The sequence below is a fragment of the Sapajus apella genome, unplaced genomic scaffold, assembly GCF_009761245.1.
Source record: "Sapajus apella isolate SASKATOON/1434 unplaced genomic scaffold, GSC_monkey_1.0 scaffold10, whole genome shotgun sequence".
NCBI classification, from domain to species: domain Eukaryota; kingdom Metazoa; phylum Chordata; class Mammalia; order Primates; family Cebidae; genus Sapajus; species Sapajus apella.
This window is the reverse complement of record NW_022436950.1, coordinates 8,516,484-8,526,028: the sequence shown is the minus strand read 5'-3', so window position 1 is coordinate 8,526,028 and position 9,545 is coordinate 8,516,484.

The window sequence follows — 9,545 nt, the reverse complement described above, 5'->3', positions numbered from 1 at the left end:
ATTAGGGCCCACCTCTGTAAGCTTATTTTACCGTAATTACCTCTTTACAGGCCCAATCTTCAAATGTAGTCATATTTCAGGGTACTGAGGGTTAGGACTTCAACACAGGAATTTGGGGGTGTTGCTGTTCAGCCCATAACACAGGGAAAGGAGGCACAGGGACCAGTGGAGTGAGGCATCCTCTGACCAGCGAGGCCCCTGCCATTTTGGCTATGAACTCACTGACCACCAGTCTAAGCACAGGCCAAGAGTCAAAAGACAGAGAGGAGGCTATGGGCACAACACGGCCTCCCCCACTGGCCTCCAGGCCCAGATTGGGCAATGAATGCCCAGAATTCTATTCTTTCACAGATTCAGGCCTGTTCAGCCTTCATCAAAGGCCCTCATCCTCAACCCGTGGACAGTTGGTCAATGTTAATGTCCCCAACATTCACACAAAGGGTTGCTCAAAGCAGTAAAACCAAAGAGCCTTGGGTTGGCTCAAAGATTGCATGAGTTGGTCAGGGGTGGTGGCTCACACCTGTAATCTCAGCACTTTGGGAGGCCAAGGTGGGCAGATCACAAGGTCAAGAGATCAAGACCATCCTGGCCAACATGGTGAAACCTCATCTCTACAGAATACAAAAATTAGCCGGGTATGATGGCATGCGCCTGTAGTCCCAGCTACTCGGGAGGCTGAGGCAGGAGCTGGAGGTTGCAGTGAGCCAAGATCGTGCCACTGCACTCCAGCCCGGCGTTTAGATACCTTTTACTGAAATGTCAGTTTTACATGCCAACTTGACTACACCAAGTCAAGCCAATAACTAGTACCCAGTTTTTGTTTTTGTTTTTGAGACAGAGTCCCACTTTGCTGCCCAGGCTGGAGTGCAATAGCACAATCTTGGCTCACTGCAACCTCCACTTCCCAGGTTCAAGTGATTCTCCTGCCTCAGCCTCCCAAGTAGCTGGGGGTACAGATGTGCACCACTACACCCAGTTAATTTTTGTATTTGTAGTATAGATGGAGTTTCACCATGTTGGCCAGGCTGGTCTTGAACCTCTGACCTCAAGTGATCCACCCACCTTGGCCTCCCAAAATTCTGGGATTACAGGCATGAGCCACTGCGCCCAGCCAGTACCCAGTTATTAATTCAAACACTAATCTAGGTGCTGCTGTGAAGGTATTTTGTAGATGTAGTTATCATCTACCATGAGCTGACTTTATTTTTGCATTTAATTACTTTATTTATTTATGTATTTGTTTATTTGTTTTGAAATAGGCTGTCACTCTGTCACTCAGGTTGGAGTGCAGCAGCGCAGTCACAGCTTGCTGCAACCTTGACCTCCTGGGCTCAAGTGATCCTCCCACCTTAGTCTCCCGAGGATCTGGGACTACAGGTGCATGCCACCACGTCCGGCTCATTTTTGTGTTTTCTTTGGTAGAGACAAGTTCTCACCATGTTACCCAGATTGGTCTCAAACTCCTGAGCTCAAGCGATCTGTCCACATCAGCCTCTCAAAGTGCTTGGATTACAGGAGCAAGCCACCACACCTGGCCTAGTTTATTAATTTTTAAACTTTGTGAGTAGAGAGTAGGTGTTATAATGAGGTGACTTTAAGTAAAGGAGATGACTCACAGTAATGTGGGTGGGCCTCGTCCAATCAGTTGAAGGCCTGAAGAGCAAAACCTGAGGTTCCCCAGAGAAACAATTCTGCCTCAAGACTGCAGCACTGGCCAGGCGCAGTGGTTCACACCTGTAATCCCAGCACTTTGGGAGGTCAAGGTGGGCAGATCACTTGAGCTCAGGAGTTTGGGACCAGCCAAGGCAACAACACAGGGTGACCCTGTCTCTACTAAAAGCACAAAAATTAGCTGGGTGTGGTGGTGCATGCCTGTAATCCCAGCTGCTCAGGAGGCTGAGGTGGGAGAATTGCTTGAAGCTGGAAGGCAGAGGTTGCAGTGAGCCAAGATGATGCCTCTGCACTTCAGCCTGGGCAACAGAGTGAGACTCCATCTCAAAAAATAAATATAGAAAAGGCTGCAGCATCAACTCCTGCCTGAGACTCCAGCTGCTGGCCCCACAATCACATGAGCCAACACCTTGAAATAAATAAATATATGTAGCTATACACATAGGCATACATACACATGCATGGTGTGTGACCTGTTGCTTCTGTCTCTGCAGAGCCCACAGGGATACATCTACCCTTCGTGGAAGGCAGGCATGCGAGGTGCTGGGTGTCAGTGTGCCAAGGGCATGGAGTCCACCATTCGGGGGGTTGTGAGTGTCTCCAGGGGAGATGGCCCTCGAGGTCATGGAGGCGCAGGTGGGACGTTTGCTGAAACGTGCCCTGCTGCTCCGTGCTTGGAAAATGCATTCTTCTGTTGGTTTGACCGAAATGGCCAGATAGCCAAAAATAACCCCCACAAAGCTATCCCAAGTCCACACTATAAACGGAAAATTACAGAAACCACTTAAAGGACTCACAAAGTCCAGCTCTCTCGTAAATCAGACCAGATCACGCCACTGTCTGCTGAAAATCCTCCCAAGGTCCCTGAGAATAAAGCCAATGCCCAATACAGCCTGTGGCCCAGCCTTGCCCACCTCTCCTCCCCTTCTCCTTTCTTATGCTCCCGCCAGGCCACTCTCTGCCACCTCAGGGACTTTGCACGTGCTATGTGCCCTGCTGAGATTCCCTTTCCCTGGCCCGTTGCCCAGCACTTTCTCATCCATTAGGGCTCTGACCACACATCCTGACATCCCACCCCCAAACCTTCTATAACATCTTCTGTGTGTGTCCTTTTGGAACAATGGATGCAAGAGCATGAGATGAGCTTCTTTTACAATATAGGAGATGAGCTTCTGTGAGCCAGTTTTGGACTGCGGTTTTACTAAGCTCAGAGGAACTGAGGGAGACTGTTTCAGGAAGAGAGGACAGCAGGGGAAAGGTCATGAGGCAGTGTCACCAGGAACCCCTTAAAGCCACAAACCCACCATAAGGAACCAGGGGGACAGCCGCCTGAGCTAAAGGCAGAGGGAAAGACAGGGCTCAGAGGCCAACTCTGAGAGTCACAGAAGGGACGTGGCCTCCTCCTCAGGTGGAAAATGTAAAAGATTGTTTCTTCGGTGGGAGGGTGGGGATTGGGGTGAGGAGATGCATTTTACCATCCTATCAGCTACACTGCTAGATTTTTTTTAACCATATACATGTATTGCCTTAAAATTAAACAATCGGCCAGGTGCAGTGGCACGTGCCTGTGGTCCCAGCTACGAGGGAGAATCGCTTGAGCCCAGGAGTTCTGGGCTGTAGTGCGCTATGCCAATCAGGTGTCCACACTAAGTTCGGCATCAATATGGTGACCTCCCAGGAGTAGGGGACCACCAGGTTGCCTAAGGAGGGGTGAACCAGCCCAGGTCAGAAATGGAGCAGGTCAAAACTCCCGTGCTGATCAGTAGTGGGATCGCGCCTGTGAATAGCCACTGCACTCCAGCCTGGGCAACATAGTGAGACCCTGTCTCTTAAAAAAAAAAAAAAAAAAAAAAATTAAGCAATCACTGTGGCTGCTCAGCGGAGCGTGGACTCCAAGAGATGAGAAGAGATTCAAGCTGGGACCTGTGGCAGAGGCTACTGGCTGCCCACCCATTGTCATCTCCTCTCTCCCTATTTCCTCAGTGACACATCCTAGATTGTTTGTTTTTCCAAGTGATCATTTACACGGCATGTCTCAGCTAAATGACTACATTTCCCAACTAGAGGAAGCCATTCAGAGGTTGCGGAGTGGGACTTACAAGGAAATGGTTTAAGAGAGACACACACAGCTGCTTGGAGGATCACTTGAGCCTCAGAGTCCGAGGCTGGAGTCAGCTAGATCATGCCTGGGAATAGCTGCTGCACTTCAGCCTGGGCAACACAGGGAGACTATGTCACTTTAAAAACATTTTTTTAAAGAAGAGAGGCCGGGCCAGTGACTCACCTGTAATCCTAGCACTTTGGAAGTCTGAGGTGGGTGGATCACCTGAGGTTAGGAGTTCTAGACTAGCCTGGCCAACATAGTAAAACCTCCTCTCTACTAAAAATACAAAAATTTGCAGAGCAAGGCCGGGCACGGTGGCTCACGCCTGTAATCCCAGCACTTTGGGAGACCGAGGCGGGTGGATCACGAGGTCAAGAGATCGAGACCATCCTGGTCAACACGGTGAAACCCCGTCTCTACTAAAAATACAAAAAATTAGCTGAGCATGGTGGCGCGTGCCTGTAATCCCAGCTACTCAGGAGGCTGAGGCAGGAGAATTGCCTGAACCCAGGAGGCGGAGGTTGCGGTGAGCCGAGATTGCACCATTGCACTCCAGCCTGGGTAACAAGAGCGAAACTCCGTCTCAAAAAAAAAAAAAAAAAAAAAAATTGCAGAGCATGGTGGCAGGCGCCTATAGTCCCAGCTACTCAGGAGGCTGAGGCAGGAGACTTGCTTGAACCCAGGAGGTGGAGGTTACAATGAGATGAGATCGCACCATTGCACTCCAGCCTGGGCAACAGAGCAAAACTTCATCTCAAAAAAGAAAGAAAGGCGGGTGGGGAGGGGCTGGCGGGCAGGGCACAGTGGCTCACACCTGTAATTCCAGCACTTTGGAAGGATCACCTGAGCTCAGGCCAGGCTGAGCAACATGGTGAGACCCCGTTGCTACAAAAAAATAAAAAATAAAGAGAGGTTTGGGGACAGACAGCTGATGAAAACTTTTTTTGTTTTTTTTTGAGACAAAGTCTTACTCTGTTGCCCAGGCTGGAATGCAGTGGTGCTATCTCAGCTCCCTGCAACCTCTGCCTGGGTTCAAGAGATTCTCCTACCTCAGCCTCCCAAATAGCTGGGACTACAGGTGTGCACCACCATGCTTGGCGACTTTTCGTATTTTTAGTAGAGATGGGGTTTCACCATATTGGCCAGGCTAGTCTGGAATTCCTGACCTCATGATCCACCCACCTTGGCCTCCCAAAGTGAAGGGAGCCACTGCGCCTGGCCTGATGAAAGCTACTTTTTACCTTCTCCTTAGCTCCTACTTCCCTTCTGGAATATAGATGTGATAGCTGGAGGTCCAGCAGCTATCATGGACCCTTCAGGGCATCATTCTTAGACATCACACCCTAAGAATGGCAGAGCTGAAAGGCAGAGGAAACATGAGTCTCTGGTGATACTATGAAGCTTCTAGACCAGCCCTGAGCACAAGAAAAGTTTCTTTCTTTCTCAGGGTCTCTGCAGGGAGACAGGGTATTCTCCTTATCCCTGTCATTCATGGGGTGATGCTAATGGAGTTACCACCATGTTGAATATCACTCTTTTAGACTCCTGGAGGGTACTGGTAACTAAGTATTCAGCCTAGAAGTCAAATGACTTCTGCTCATTGTCTAGAACTCATCCCATGTCCCCATCTAATCAATGGTGAGACAGCCAGGAAATGTCATCCTGCCAAGTGCCCAGAAGGCAGGGAGCAGAAGGAGATGCAGTGATCATGATTAAGAAATCAAGTTGGCCAGGAGCGGTGGCTCACACCTGTAATCCCAGCACTTGGGGAGGCTGAGGAAGGTGGATCACTTGAGGTCAGAAGTTTGAGACCAGCCTGGCCAACTTGGAGAAACCCCATCTCTACTAAAAATACAAAGTTAGCCAGGTGTGTTGGCTCGTGCCTGTGATCCCAGCTACTTGGGAGTCTGAGGCAGGAGAATCACTTGAACCTGGGAGGTGGAGGTTGCAGTGAGTAGATATCACAACATTGCACTCCAGCCTGGGCAACAAGAGCAAAACTCTGCCTCAAAAAAAGAAAAAAGAAAGAAAGAAATCAAGTTGAGTTCAATACTTATTCCTCTTGATAGAGAAGGAACCGATAATATTTAAACATATTAAAATCACATTTTTCTCAAATAATATAATGAACTTAGAATATTTTAATGCCAACCTCTTCCTATCTTTTGTGGTATTATGTTAGTTTTTTATTTTAAAAAACTTTTTTAGAGACAGGGTTTTTCTCTCTGTTACCCAGGCTACAGTGCAGTGGCATGATCACAGCTCACGACAGCCTCAAGATCCTTGGCTCCCACCTCAGCCTCTGAGTGGCTAGGACTACAGGCAGGCACTACCATGTCTGGTTAATTTTTTTAAAAAAGTTTTGTGGAGAGGGGGTCTCACTATGTTTCCCAGGCTGATCTCAAACTCCTGGCCTCAAGTGATCCTCCTTCCACAGACTCCCAAAGCCCTGGGATTACAGGTGTGAGCTATTATGCCCAGCCCTGAGGTATTACTTTCAAAAAAATAAGTTAATATATGTAAAGTGCTTAAAACAATGCCTGGCATGTGGCAAGCACTATATGTCTTCTATTATAAGTGGTTGCATTAAAGTAAAATTGGTCTTTTTCTTTTCTTGTTTAAATTATGTAACATTTGTATTAGTTAGCACAGATTTGCCCATTTCTAGCTCCTCAAATATGAACTCTCTCTCATTCTGTTATTGTCTTCCTCTGAAACTCTTATTTAATGGCTACTGCATCATTTCAGTCTCTCCTCCCAATTCCATTTCTTTACCTCATTGTGCTGCATTCTGGGAAATTTCTTCAGCTTTGTTTTCTTTTTTTCTTTTTTTTTTTTTTTTTTGAGACAGAGTCTTGTTCTGTCGCCAGGCACCAGGCTAGAGTGCAGTGGCAGTGGCGCAATCTTGGCTCACTGCAACCTCCACCTCCCAGGTTCAAGCAATTCTCCTGCCTCAGCCACCTGAGTAGCTGGGACTACAGGCACGTGCCACCACGCCCAGCTAATTTTTTTTTTATATATTTTTTAGTAGAGACAGGGTTTCACGATGCTGGCCAGGATGGTCTTGATCTCTTGACCTCGTGATCCACCCACCTCGGCCTTCCCAAGTACTGGGATTACAGGCATGAGCCACTGCACCTGGCCCAGCTTTGTTTTCTAATTCACTAATTCTTTCTTTGGCTATGTCTAAAATGCTGTTTAACTCATCCAATTATGTTTTTTCCTGTTCCATAACTGTATTTTTATAGCTATAACTTTTGTTAGATTCTTTTTCAAATCTGCCTGTTCTTTTTTCCATTTTATTCAGTCTTTACCATATGGTTTATAGCTCTTTCTTTTCTGAGAATATTTTAAAAACTTTGCATTAGAGTACACTTTAGATTTTTCTATTAATTCTATTCCTTGGGAGGCTATTCTTTCTATTTCCTTCTGACTGCTGCTTTTCTTACTTTTGACCCCTTGTGAGCTCAACTCAGTGGGGGATGCTTTCTGTGGGAGACTCTCATTCCCAAGTTGTACAAGAAATCCTGCAGAGAGGCTTCACATTTGCCTCTCTCAAGCTCCTGAGATGTGCCAGTTATGCTAATTTCTTGGTCCCCTTCGTAATTTCAAAGGCCCTGCCCAAAGCACTGAAGGCCAACATCTGGCTCCAAAACTCCATGAGCCATTTCAACTTCTCCCACTAACGCTCTCATTTGATGTTCCCTTTGTATTACCAGCACCTGGAGATTTTCTGCTCTTAGTGTAAAGCTGGTTGAGTGTTCAAAACATTTTTGAACTATATTTTCTTCAGTGTCTCCATATGTGGTCATTTTTTATATACCGTTTTATTTTCTCATTTGTTTATAGCACACAGTTTAGCAAATAACTGTACACTATCTTGTCCATTTCTTAAGTGTGTGTGTTTTGTCTCCCTGACAATATGTAGATGCTCCTCGATATGGGCAGAATCGTCCTCCCAAAATTCATAAGCTAAAGTCCTAACCCTCAATTAGTATCACTGTATTTGGACACAGGCTCTTTGAAGAGGTAGAGTTCAATGACGTCCTTCGAGGCGGGCTCTATCCAATATGACTGGCGTCCTTATAAGAAGATAAGATCAGGGCCAGGCATGGTGGCTCATGCCTATAATCCCAGCACTTTGGGAGGCTGAGGTGGGCGGATCATCTGAGGTCAGGAGTTTGAGACCAGCCTAGCCAACATGGTGAAACCTCATCTCTACTAAAAATACAAAAATTAGTGGGGCATGGTGGCACACGCCTGTAGTCCCAGCTACTTGGGAGGCTGAGGCAGGAGAATCGCTTGAACCCGAGAGGCAGAGGTTGCAGTGAGCCAAGATCGTGCCATTGCACTCCAGCCTGGGCAACAAGAGCAAGACTCCATCAAAAAAAAAAAAAAAAAGAAGCAAAGATCAGTATACAGACACTCACAGAGGGAAGTCTATGTGAAGAAGCAGAAAAGGCGGCCATCTGGAAGCCAAGGAGAGCCTTCCAAAGAAGCCAATCCTGCCAACACCTTGATCTTGGACTTCAAGCCCCCAGAACTGTGAGAAAATTCATTGCTATAGTTTGAGCCCCCTAATCTAAGGCACTTTGTGACAGCAGCCTGAGCAGACTCACACACTTCCTTCCTTCCTCTGCATACTCAGCCAGCACATACTCAGCCCTCATACGGAGCCACACACCATGCCCAGCATCGACTGCGCGCAGGGCTCACTGGAGACGCACTAACACCTCGGCTTCTTTTCCCACCTACTGCCCCCGTGAGGCTATAAGCCAGGCTGGTCCCCATCAACTATTTGTAAGCCTTCCCAGCCCCTTCTCCCGCTCCTCTGCCTCGATCCCCTAAATAAAGCGGTCTCCACGCTGAGGCCTGGCCCTCTGCCCTCCCACTCCCAGGGTGGTCCTTACCAAGGCTGCCCCCACCCTCCCTCCGGGCCAGCATCCAGGCTCAGCTCTCCCCCTGACCCTGGTTCTTTCCACTCCTGTCCTTTCCATGGTCCTCTGGACACGCCCATGGGCGAGGCCACGGCTTTGGCTTTCCCCATGAAGGGGACAGCTTCTTCATCTCCAGCTCAGACCTCCCAGCCTCCCTGGCTCTGCTTTGACGTCTTCCTCTCCTCCACAGCAGCAGGTCCTGTCGATTCAATCTCCCAGCTGTCTCCACCTCTGCCCTCCCACGCCACCCGCTCCATAGGGCCTTTTCCTCCCTGATGGTCCTTCTGGCTTTTGTTTTCTTAAAGCTGAAGGTCTCAGGAGAACTTGGAGGGTTTACCAAGCAAGTACAAGGGAAGAAGGGAAGTGTCTGACTGGAGGCAGGGGACAAGGTCCCTCTCCCCCAATTAGAAGACAGGAGGGAAAGATGGGCTGGGGCCGGGGAGGGAGAGCTGGGTCCTGCTCCTGGACATGAATCGAGACCAAGAGAGGGATGCCGTTGGCCTGAGACATCCAGGAAGAGGACCCAGGGCAGTGTCACAGGAGCCCTGAAGCCCAAGGGCAGCCCCAAGCTGTGGGGGGCAGCTGGCTTCCAAGAATCTGGCAGAGCCAGGCACAGTGGCTCATGCCTGTAACCCCAGCACTTTGGGAGGCTGAGGCAGGCAGATCATCTGAGGTCAGGGGTTCAAGACCAGCCTGACCAACATAGTGAAACCCCATCTCTACTAAAAATACAAATATTAGCCAGGCGTGGTGATGCGCACCTGTAGTCCCAGGTACTCGGGAGGCTGAGGCAGGAGAATCACTTGAAACCGGGAGGCAGAGGTTGCAGTGAG